This window comes from Etheostoma spectabile, chromosome 4 (assembly GCF_008692095.1).
Source record: "Etheostoma spectabile isolate EspeVRDwgs_2016 chromosome 4, UIUC_Espe_1.0, whole genome shotgun sequence".
Lineage (NCBI taxonomy): Eukaryota > Metazoa > Chordata > Actinopteri > Perciformes > Percidae > Etheostoma > Etheostoma spectabile.
Window position 1 is genome coordinate 11,191,138 of NC_045736.1, and position 13,100 is coordinate 11,204,237.

Here is a 13,100-nt window from a genome sequence, read left to right on the forward strand (position 1 = left end):
ACACACACACACACACACACACACATACAGATATACTGACACAGCGTTCCTCTTCCACAATGTCCGTCCTTGCCTTGGTGCATTTAGTGCTGCAATAGATGTTTAACAGGTTCAAAGTGGCATATCTTCATATTGCAGATAGTACAGTGCTTGTGTGACCTAATAATGCAATACAAGAGCATGTGTATGCTTCTATTTATTGATATACACTTCACATGTTGTTAATGTTTTCCCTATACTACCTTTTTGTCTAAGACTGTCACGATTAAGTAGCTAATGTGACTAATTAAAAAGGGTTAGAGAGAGCACAGGAATAATTGCACAGCAAAACGCAGTTCAGCAGCATATTTTATATTTGTTAAACTGTCTGTAGGTGTGTTGGACTGTGACAGACCGGATGTGGTTTCTTGTGGAATTTGCATTCAGCGGTACACCGAGAGGATTAATCATACCGCACATCACAGTCTGTGCTTGGTGTCTGGTGGTGAAGTCAGCGTTACATCATTTAGATGAGATTATATAGGGTGTCTCATTAGAGGAATCCTTGTAATTCAAACGCACATCTCTTTTTAGGGTTGGCCCACAACTTTGATCAATAGGCCTACTGGAATCTCTGGAAATCACTAGAAACACCTATGGGATTGTGGATTGGATGGATTGCTACGAAATGTTGTGCAGACGTTCATGGCTCCTTTCGATGATCTGTCGGCTTTTAGCCCTTGACGTTGATGGTTTTGAGTGAATGTCTCGACAACTGTTGGATGGACTACCATGAAATTTAATTCAGAAATTCGTGTCCCCCTCAGGATGAACTGCAACAGCATTAGTTATTTCATCTTGCTCCATCATCATGTCAAAAACCAAACACCTGCAAAATGACATTCCTATCAACCTCAGCTGTACTTTGCTTTGTTTAGTAATTATTAGCAAATGTTCGCATTCATTCTAACAGTCTTAACTAAGATGGGGGACATTACACTTGCTATACATCAGCAAGCTAGCATTGTCATCGTGAGCATGTTAGCATGTTGACGTTAGCATTTGGCTGAAATCTGCTGTGCCTAACACAGACTCCCAGAGCTGCTAGCGTGACTGTAGTCTTTCACTCTTTACTTTGTTGTGTTTGCATTTTCTTCTTTAGTTTTCTTATTGTTGGCTCAACAACGTCTGAGCCCACTGGTTTCCTCCCACATTAGAGAAATTATATTAATGGTTGATATTAGCCTCCTGAACCTACCAGTAGGTTTGGTAGACCCCTACTGGTCCATTTGTGTGTGACTGTATGTGGTCGGTGATGGTGAAATCGGTTGAGGAACATTGAGAATCTAAATTTCAGTGATGTTTAAGTCCATGTTGTGGACAGTTCTTGCGGTTCGTCAGAATGCCTCGTTTAAGCTCCTTCAAGTTTCCACCTTACTGCTCCTGCTGTGGAGATGTGTTCATGCCCCGAGGACTTCTGCTGCTTGATGGTTCATAAAATGGGATTCTGTCCTGCGGCCTATAATCCTGTCCTCACTGAGATCCTCTTTCACAGGCTGTCAGGTGCATCAATGTACATGAAGCACACTGACGATGTCTCTCATTTATACTGTAGGCTACACACACAGTGCTGAGTGTGTACAGTGTGCCCGGATCATCAATGAAACAAAAACAACAAACCAAAGCCCTTTTAACACACATTTGTCTATCCCTGAAATATTCAGGAACATTTTCTGTGTGGGGCTGTGTGTGAATGGGATCAAGGATCGATTTCCTACCTCAAGACTTCATAACACTTCAGGGGAAAATGCTGCTCCGGCTGTGTTACTTTTGCAGGGACAAGCACGTAAAGGGTTACATCCGTCTGAAGAAAATTGAACCAATCCCAAAACTCTGCTGATGACGTATTTAAATCCGTGACTTGTTGATGGTACAACTTTCAATCCAATGCTTTTGCCCGTACATCTGGCCTTGCCCCATCTTCTTCTACTGTTGAGTTTTACGGCAGTTGGCATCCACAAGTGATCATGCAATCTGCTGGACTTGTTCCATCTACTCCGACATAGCCATAGCATGTGTGAAATAGTGCAAAATAGAAATGTCCCTGGATGTTGTCGTGCATGTGTAAATAGTGCAAATCACTAGCAATTTTTGAGAGTTTCCCTGTCACAATTGCTGAACTGATGTGTTTCCTGTCAGTTGGATGCTGTAAAGACAACATTTCTCTGCCCAAGGATACACTAGTGTCAATTTCTTTTAAGGTTCGACCTGCCTAGAAAAGGTGATGGGGATCATTACACAACCTTACTGCATTCAAACTGTGAGCAAACCCAATCAACAAGCCATTAAATGCTTTTTGTGGTCAGATAGCGTATTGAAAAAGATGAAAAAGCGAAAAGGATGACGATTAACCCTTCATGCCTACCCACAAGATGCATCAGGTCAAATCCACAGGACAGACCGGAGTAAAATCAAATGGAGAGGAGGAAGTTACAGGTTGATACAGGTCATACAGGTTGAAAGGAACCAGATTTAGTGAGTACTAGAGCTGTAATTATCACTCTGTTGACTCTACAGAGCATGTCAGCATTTACAGCATCGGCTCAGGTTCCCACTCACCGCTCTCGTCAGATAAACCGACTGTACGCTACCTGCCCATCACCACATGACAGACAGATACAAATGGATTTCCACACTGATAAAAATCCAACATTATGGGCGCCTGGGTAGCTCACCTGGTAGAGCAGGCGCCCATAAATAGAGGTTAAGTCCTTGACGCATTGGCTGAGCCCTCAGCCCTGTGGCCCTTTGCTGCATGTCGTTCCCCCTCTCTCTCCCCTTGCATGTCTTCAGCCGCGCTGTATAAATAAAGGCCTAAAAAATTCCCAAAACGTATCTAAAAAAACAAACACATATGATATATTACCGTAGTGCATTGGTCTGCCATGTGCTTTAATTATTTGCCTCAGTGAAGACTACAGTACACACTGTGAATGACTGTATTGACTGTCAGTTTCAGCCCGACCTCTGCAGTCTCTTGCAGAGGACGATCAATACCTTTCAGCGGATCAATTTTGACTGCTTCTTGGTGAATTAATGTATTTGAGTACCAGATGGAAGCAGCAGTAATCAGTAGTAGTTGTACAGTATGCCTGCATCTCTGTGCTACTCTAGTTAGTCAGTTACAGTCTACGTGCAGTAATACTCCAAAGCTAACAGCTGAAACTGATGTCAGAGGAGGTAACATTTTCACATTTCTAGTGAAGTACATACCAAATGAGCAGCAGCTGTCTCGGCTTTTGAGTAATTGGTACCAGTGTTGGATTAAGTATTAATATCCTTTGCAAAGCTATTATGAATATTTTTATAATAACACTGTCTCAATATCATCTGAATCTGCAGCGCCCCTTAACTTTAACCCTTGTGTTGTCCTTGGGTCAAATTGACCCGTTTTCAGTTAATTTTTCTTTTTTTTTGTCACAAAAAATGGGCCGTAAAAATAAGACAACATTAAAAATATCAAAAACCTTCAGAAAAAAACACCAAAAACATCAAAAAAAACCCACCCGCGACATTGAAAAAGTGACCAAGGTTGACAGGAAGACAACACAAGGGTTAAACAGGTTCATACTGACTTTATGTTCAGATTGGTATTTTAGTCCAGAGGTCCCCTGTCTAGCGGTGGGGCCCCTCCGAAGGGTCCCAACATAAATCATGTAATTGAAGATTCATGTGGAATAAAAGAAGAAGAAAAACCAGATCCTTTTGTCTCTTTAGGCCTCAATGTTAACAGGGGAAAGTTAAAAGGGGACATGTTTCAACAACTCATAGACATTTGACACATTACAAGGGGCTCCAAATAAATACTGTCTTTTGTAAGTAATTGGGCTTCAGCTAAATGTAGTGGAGTAAAAAGTAGATTTCCATCTGAAATGTAGTGGTAAAGAATTAAAGAGTATTTGTATTATAAATGACAGCAAGACTGTACACTGGTAAACTGGTAAGAGATATAATATAGGTATAAACTATGTGTCGTACATGCTGAAATGTGCATGAGGTCTCCTTTAAGCATGCAGAGCCATTTCACTGAGGTAACCTCTGTAAGAGGAAGACTGTTTATGTATAGTGCCCTCAACTGGTCACTCTGAGTGTTTAACTCTTAGCTGACTTGATCCAGAGGCATGATAACTAGTCATAAAAAACAACATTAAAGAAATACTACTTCTATTTCTGAACTGAAAAAAAACATATTAAAAACATCACATTAAATAGAGTGATCTATTGGTTATAACAACAGAACGAAGAGGAACTGTCTGCCTTTTTATTTCTGGGTTGATGTAGCATTTTGCTGACGAGGGGCTTTTTTTTAATGATACCAATTTGTCTTCCTTCCCAGCACGAAACCCCTGACAGATTTAGAAATTTGCTGGAGCAGAAAATAGAAGATGCCACGATTGACACATCTGGTACTTGTATTCATGGCTTTGCCTTTGGCCAGGAGGAGTAACACACCCTTAAAATGTTTTTGCGTCCAAATGCATCCACATCACTTCATGTGCATTTTAACAAGGCATAGAAGGTGGTGGGGAAACGACTGCTCACTGTTTAATTAGCAAGCGTCTCGAATCAAATGTGATGTGAAATGGTTTCGAGGCCAGAGGAAAAGAAGTCGGTGCAGAAGGATCAGATAATTACTCACTGTACTCGTGTCCCTTCTTGCTTCTTTGTTACTCAGTACTACTCCGCCATATTGCCCCAGATCTGTGCAGTTGGGCAACACATCCTTCACTGATGGATAGATGTATTCCCTCATTCTCTTATTTCTCCCTCTCTGTCTCTAAATGTCACTTTCTCTCTCCCTGAATGCACCAATATCCAGATCTAGTCGTTCGGGCTATTTTTAGCACCAGAAAGAAGGAAAAAAAGTGTGTGTGTGGACATATTTCAACGGTGTCGGTTTCAGTCTTGATGATGTGTACAATTAATCTTTATCTGGCTTATTTGTGTGCAGCGCCCGTTGAGAAATGGCCTGTTCAGATCGATTGCTTGGCCTCCTCTGTTGCTGCTCGCAGCTTTCTTGAGAACCGCTCATTCAAACAACTTCACACACTGTGTTTCCTTGGGTCCTGAGCAATGCACCCTCCATGACATAGGTACATCTCCTAGCATTGCTAGGGGATATGCGCCATTTGCTAACAGCTGGCTGTTTGGAACCAGGCTATTACTGGGAACAAAAGGGTTCATTTTGAAAGTTACATCGCTGGTGCTTGAAATGTTTTAGTTTGACACAATGTAACATCCCCGGTCTCTCTTTCTTCATCTGTTTTATTTGTATCCAGTGTACTGAACACAGCACGTCGCTCGGTGGTGTAACAGGTAATAGGGGTCCCCGCTCAATACACTACACAGTGTTCACATAACACACAACTATTAAAAATGTCCTGTTGATAGCAAGAGCACTCAACATCCTTGGGTAGAAAGTCAATGGAATGAACAGTTGTCAAGGAAACCGAGAGACAGACGGACAGAGACTCCTTCCTTTTAGTCAGATGGTGTGGAAAGAGGTTAAGAGAAAAGGAACAAGACCAAAAGTGAAGAATTACCCAAGTGTTAGATTGGTCCAATCTGAAAAACCTTGAGAGGAAAGATAACCTTTGCACAAAAACTCCAGAGAGACAGATATCATGTTTGTGCGCTGAATGCCTGTTATAGATTACAATTATTCCTATTATTTCCATGCAGAGCAATATGTTAGCTAAATTACAAGGAAATTGTCTTTTGTCATATGTCAAGCTTTCAAATCCACTTTTTGAAGATGTTCTGGTCTCATTTTTCATTATCACATGGAAATGTATGTGGGCGTTATGGTTTGCCTTTAAGCGAATGTACACACAGGGGAAATTTAGTAGAAAGACATTATGCAGTTAATTACTTTTGCTAGTTTTACTCTTGTGATTAGAATTGTTTTCCGCTTCTTTCATGATGTAAGCAGATGGTAATCTACAGTGGCGTTTACGACTAATTCTCATGTGGACACGCGTGCATTTGGTTTGGGTGATGGTTTGATTGTTTGAAAGCAGCATTTTACAAATGGGTTCAAGAGCTACATTTGTATTCATGTTTTTTATTTTATTTTATTTTAAAGGTACCTCCCTCCTGTAGTGGACAGTCCTGGTTGAGTGCAGAAGGCAAATGTCTGACCTGGGAGGGCAGTCAGCTGTTCTGTGTCTCACCTGGTCAGCCTTGGCATCTGGACTGTTAGGCCTCCTGCACGCTGCCTGCGTGGCGTGATCGTGGCATTTCTGTTGCGTGGCGGCTGCGTGGCGTTCTCTATGTCTTTGCACACCATAAACATATCTGACGCTGCTGCTTCGTGATTTGGATCACCCTTGATCGACACATGGGGAGAGAGTTTTTGAAATGTACTGCACTCAAGCTGTAGTGTACTGACTGGATAACAGCAAAGACAACGTCGGCAGTATTGACGACAAAACAGACTACAGAATATTCAGTACTGCATTGACAGGTGCAACATTTAAAAAATCAATCATTATTTTTATAAATTACATTTATATTTGCGTTTATGTCAAAACCCAGAGACTTTCAAACATCCAAATTTCATTTATTAAATGTATTCACCTCAGACGTGTGTGTCACCCAAGCAGTGTGCAAGCTCTAACCTGTTAACATGGGAGCTGAAATAAAAATGGACATGCCATGCAGGCAGTGTGCAGGAGCCCTTAGCTCACTCTGCATCTTTTCCTCTCACTTTGACAATATTTAGCACCTTCACACCTCATGTAGTTCACACATGCATGCCTTGCTTTAACTGCTGACACTGATCATTTCAACGCCCTATCGCGTTTAGTTGTTTAGTTGAAAGCAATTTAGTGTGTTTGAGATTGTCTCCCCTGTTATGAGTGAAGAACTAGAGGAAACAGTATTCACTGGCAAATCATAGAAAGCTCATAAAACTGAATGACAAATAAGAACATATTTTTAACCCTATGGTATGGTATCCGGGTCAAATTGACCCATTTCAAATTTTCACAAGAAGAAAAATGGTACAAGTTACATTTTTCCTACATGAAAATCAATGGCCTTTCCTTATTTTCTGTGATAAACATGTATTCCTGACTTAATTCATAAACTTATTCTGGATATGACCACTTATGTTTTTTTTCCATAGGGGATTTTTAACATGAATTATAACCTTGTGACAAACAAATCCCACTTCCCTTTTTAATTGTGTTCTAGTAGAGACTGATTGCATTCCCTAAGCATATACTGTATGTTATCACAATTGATTGAAATTAAGAGAAAGACAATATTTTTAATAGATTATGAAGTCAAATTTGATTTCAGAATTGTTTTTAAAACCGCATGTAAGTCATAGGATACGAGAGGGTCCCGAAAGGGAAGACAAAACAAGGGTTAAATGTCACAGGAGAAAACGCACAAGTGTAAATAATAAAAGCAATCATGGCATTTTCAAGGTCCTGCTATTGTGCATACTGGCTCGGTTTGTGTGCGGTTTAGTGTCCCAAATCCCACTACGGCCACACCAAGACCCGCCAATTGGTTGGGGTTATGCATTTGAAATGGAGTGGTTAAGGTAAGGACAAGCGATTGGTCAGGGGAGAGGACCTGTACAAATGGGGTTACATTAAGGCAAATTTGGAACACTAAACTGCACGTATACCTACTGGCTTACTGTCATGGTTCATTGGCACACCTGAATAGAACAAAGTAGTTATTATTATATTATTAGTAACACCAGTGCATTTCCTACTATGACAAGTAAAAGTGTGCTGTGAAAAAAGCTCATTTAGCCATTTATTAAAAAAAAAAAAAAAGATAAAACCCCTGTGAAAATTTATGTCTTTATGTTTTCAGCCCATTGTTGTCAGTGTCCCTGAGTCCATGAGGAACCAACCCACAAATTCCACCGGATGCGTAACGGCTGTGGATCCGCTCCGGAACGGCGGCGGAGTCATTAGGTTTCCATTAAAGTCCATGTGTGTATTTTCACAGACTGTGGAACGGCTGCGTTCCGACTCCGTCCCAGCTCCGGCGATTCGCAGCCCTCCGGACCAGATATGCAGAGCTCCTAATTTTTCGGACGCAGGAGAGCTCCGCAGTTCCACAGCACAAGATATGCAAGGCACAGAGACAAAATAAAACATTGGGTTAGTTTTCAAAATAAAATAGACCATGCTCACGGCCGATCATATTTCCCTGCACTACACCTTGAAAACACAGCCCAGAGTTGTTTCCTTTCTATTCCTCTGGATGGTTTTGTGGTTCTATTCTACAACTGAATTTGTGACTTCAGCTGTCAGTCATGGCCGCAGCCGCTCCGTGACAAATCCGGACCTGGGGGGTGTTGACGGACGGCGCAAACTCAGACATGTTCAAATCCTACACATACTACTTGAATGGCCCCTTTTACATGGGACACTTTGACGTATTAGAGCATGAACTAATAATGACCATATCCATTATTATTTAAACAACTCTTGGCCTCCTGAACCATCTTAAGACCTAGGCCACACCTACACAGGTATTTTTTCAAAACATAGCCTTTTTCTATGAGGGAGCCCAGGGGCCTGGAGCATGTTAACACATGTCCAGAGCTTGGTATTGGGCTTGGGGGGGGTGTTATGGTCACTGTAAACTGTGAGCTTTTGGAAAACTCCGGCCAAGGTTCAGACTTTTTAGAAAAAATGCCATTTTTGTGTTGTCGGTAAGACAGGGAAAACCCAAATTTTGGCCTTGTAACATCAGTGTTTGGAAGTTATCTCCGACATTTCTTGTAAAGGCACACGGGAGGCAGGACTATTGACATGTTTACACATTAATGTACAGTTACTCGTCCATTATTTTTTCAAATGGAAGCATCAGAATGCACTACGGAGGTCGCTGCTACATAATCCAACACTAATAAGACACAGCCGCCGCCTTTTTTTTAGGCTAGGCAGCTTTATTTGTATAGCACATTTCAGCAACAGGGCAATTCAAAGTGCTTTACATAAAAAGATTAAAATAGTTAAAGTTAAAGTGCAGTACAAGAAATGAAACATTAAAGAGCAGTTGAGAACAGTCAAAATAAAATATGAAAATAAAAGTTACATTGCAGTATAAAAAATTAAACATTAAAGAGCAGTTAAAAACAGTTAAACATATAAAAGCAGATAAAATAGCAGATTTTAAACAGCTAGTATGGGACAGTGTACAAGCCGCTGCCCCACACACGTTATCAGGGTGCAATAACCATTTGGTGAAAACCCAAACTTTGCTGACCAATAAGGTTTATACAGACACTCTATACAGGCAGAACCACATGTCTTTACCATCTCATCCATCCACCACGGGCCCCGAAGGATCATGGGACTTTGTACTCTGGTTACCCATAACCAAGAGTGGATGTACTTCTCTTTACACTACAGTATAGTCGTCACCATAAGGCTTGGTTTAATCACGGCAAACTTTACAAAATCCTGAACAGCTCCAACTGTTTCTTGTGGATTTTACCATAAAACATATGTTACACCCGCGCTTAGGCTTCTGATTGGCCAAAATCTTCTTCTTTACACGACTGGGGTTATAGCACAGCTTGTTGGCTTGGCACGCTCTTGACACTGGAGATTATTCTAAACAGTGCATCTGTGGACGGGTTTCTTTTTTTTGATGAATGAAGGATAAACACAGTTTTAAAAAGAAAACTGTGTATGTGTGGACTAGGCCAAAGACACCCATAGTCCACTCACATAGGTGTTTTTACTTAGGCTTTGTTTCCTGATTGGATGTCTTCTCTGGAATTTGTCGTGTGTGCAAAAAGGGATTTGTTAAAAGTAAATCACTTGACTGTCAGTTTTGCTGCACCTGTTACTGACAGACAGACAGACAGACAGAAAGCTGAATGGTAAATTAGTTTCCACATGCTGTATACGGAACATCCATCTCAAAAACATAACTGCAAAGAACACAATACAGTCACTCGGACATGAGTCCACTGAGTATTATTTCTACAGTTTGTTGAGGGCAGTGATGGCAGAGGGCCATCTGCAGCATGCTTTCTTACAGATCAGAGAGCTATGTCAGCGGCCAGATGGGAGTACAGGGAAGCATGAGTTCAGGGGGTGGGTGGGGTCGTCTGCTGTGGTGAGTGCCTTGCGTGTGATGGCCGTGTCCGTGACTGTTGGAAGAATAATTGAATGTGTTTTTGGGGAGTTTGTTGCTGTTGGTTAAAGTGAGCATGGTGAAGTAACATGTGAAAGAGAGTGATGGGTTCAATGATGCTCCTGTACGTGAGGCAATGCAATTTTATATAGCCCATTTCAGACCCAAAGACAATTTAAAATGCTTTACATAAAGCATCAACATACAAAACAAATAAGACAATTTATAAAAGAGAGAATACAAAAAAAAGTGTCAATATTATCAGTTACATCTTTTGTATTATTATGACAAGACACAACGTGTTATAAACCTTCTATTAGGGTTAGTGAGACCCAGAAACACAGAGATACAAAAATACGCGGTAGACGGGATAAAGTAAAGGTGGTTTAATGGATGCAGAGGTAATTCCGAAAGAACAGGTGACAGGTCGGCGGGATGGTGGAAGGCAGCTCGGATGGATCTGTACGGAGAGGCAGAGTAGAAACGGTGAAACACGAGAAAAACACAAAGACAAACACAAGAGCAAAACACGAGAGCAAATGCTGTGAGCCAAGTTACCACGTGAGAGTATGTAACAATCTGGCGCTGAAGAGGTGGTCAGCCCGGGTTTAAGTATGGCAGGAGATGATGAGTAGATGGGATACAGCTGAGTGGATGATGGAATAGGAGATGGGAAGCCACGCCTCTAGGTAGGAACGCCCTCACGGCCAGACAGACAGCAGACAAGACGAACACAGAGGAAAGGGAAAACATGCCAAAGGTTGGGGGAAGACAGCAGACCACAACACCTTCTATTCCAGTTTTAGGGAAGCCATGCATACAGGAATATAATTATGAATATAATCATATCACTGTCATCGTGCCAAATCTGCTGTCAGAACACAAGAGTTCTTCTTTGACAGCGGCCCTCAGACTCGACTCACTCCACAAAAAAATCCCCTCAGTGTTTGCAGACATGTACACACAAGCCTAGAGGCAAACACAGACACACTGTCACCTTGTTGACTAACTGCTACTTCCAAGGAAGACACCCAAACACTGCAACTCATGTACATAGCCAACTAAGACCATATGGTGTTTTCTGTTCACTGTTGTCTACGCTGCAGTAATGACCGGCCAGAGTTGTGCCTTGTGTGTGTGTGTGTGTGTGTGTGTGTGTGTGTGTGTGTGTGTGTGTGTGTGTGGTGTCATATGATGAGGGTAAAAGATAAAAGCAATGACGAGAGGAAGAAGCGAGGCATGGCAGGAAACGGAGGAAGAGTGTGAGCAGCTGACAGTTAACCAAACTGCCTTCAAGCTTTGTGTTTCTCTTGCACACCCCTGCATTGCAGCACTCCCTGCAGGAGCTGAGAGGGTGCAGTCTTTGCTACATCCTCTCTGCTGCCTCAGAGGAGACGGATAATCTCGACCAAAACGTCCCAGCACAAGTCGGCAGCAGCTGTCCTCGGCTTATGTTGGTTATCTGGGGCTTTGATAGTGGTTGTGTAGCTTTTATCCGCTGTCCCAGCGCAGCACGGTCCTCAGGCCTGACTCATCTTTTATGGAGATGGCAACTAGTAGAGAGAGAGAGAGAGAGAGAGAGTTTTACTCATTCGCAGATGCTCTGAGAAAATGAGAGTCAGGGAAGAGCTGGAGTATCCCACAATGCACTGGGAGTCCGAGCGAACCAATCCTACTGTACTATCACTACTTATGGAATGATAATGCAGCTGAATTGTGACCTTGCACTAAACTCTGCCAGGCTACCAAAGCTGCTGAGTCAAGGAGCAGAAGTGATTTATCAAATCCAGACGAGAACATTAGCTGATTACATCTGCAGCCGCATCCAGAGGAATGGAAAATTAACATTACTTTGCTATAATTAACAAACGTGTCATCTGGCTGCCATTGATAATACGTTAATGATGCATGTTACCTTTTTGTTGATCTTGTTCATGCCTATGGATGTTCAGGGCTGCTGATGTTATTGTTTAATCTATATATGAAGGTTATATGAAAAGAATAGCTTCATTACAACATTTTAAATCTGGTAAATACTTCAGCATTGCAGGAGTTACAATTTTTTGTAAATGTTGTTGCTTTTCATTTAGGGATATACTGTGTGTGTGTTGAGTGTATATATATATATATATATATATATATATATATATATATATATATCTAATCACTCATAATGCAGCCTTACAGGATTTTCTACAAAGCCTTTGAATAATAATGTGTCATACATCAGAGATCTGTTGACTCTCTCGATCTGTAGAATGCTGCTTAGTCTGGCTCTCTGCCCTTCTAACATTTCCTCTATTCTTCCTGTTTGCAATTTATTTCACAATGGAGTCTGGGTTTACTGTGTCCTAAATCTACTTTTGAGTGAATTAAGTTATTGTCGATGCCAAGCTTCCTCCTCTGCCAATGCAGATTTCCAGTGAGCGCTGCCATACTTCGTATTTAATGCCATTACTGACTGTAGGAGCTTTCCATTGAGACAGCACAATGGATCAGTGAGCTGGGAGTGACTGAGTCCTTACACTCCCTCTGCTGTCCTGTATATTCCACCCTAACCTTTAAAGGGGGTCACTAAAGCTTGGTGTAATGGTCTGTGTCTGAATCTGTCCGACCAGTTATAACAATCGTATTTCGTCTCCCAGTCATAAAAACAACTAGAAGAGCATTAAAGGAGCTGCAGGTAGGATTGTGAAGATCCAGGACTTAGCCAAAGAATTTGAACATTGACAACTTCTCAGTCCCTCCCCCCCTTTCTGCTGAAGCCCAAACGTCTCCTAAGCCCCTCCCCTCACAAGGGAGAATGAATGCGTGTGCATGAGCAGTGATTGACATGCAGTTTGACAGCCCCCTGGCCCTGATTGGTGCATCTGAACAGGGAGCGGTGGGTTTTTGCAAATTGCACTATAGGCTGTAGTGTATATATATATATATATATA

The 13,100-nt window shown here is 41.7% G+C and overlaps 1 protein-coding gene and 1 long non-coding RNA gene across 3 annotated transcripts in view; one reads left to right on the forward strand and one right to left on the reverse strand.

The window, feature by feature from the left end:
• Positions 1 to 13,100, forward strand: part of LOC116687868 (synaptotagmin-2) — a 35,856-nt gene that overhangs the window by 1,461 nt on the left and 21,295 nt on the right. The window lies entirely within an intron of this gene.
• The window catches only part of LOC116687870 (uncharacterized), a 16,553-nt gene continuing 9,700 nt past the window's right edge, over positions 6,248 to 13,100 (reverse strand). The window contains exon 3 of the long non-coding RNA XR_004331651.1: positions 6,248 to 6,345. This is a non-coding gene — a long non-coding RNA (uncharacterized LOC116687870). The remainder of the gene's footprint in view (positions 6,346 to 13,100) is intronic.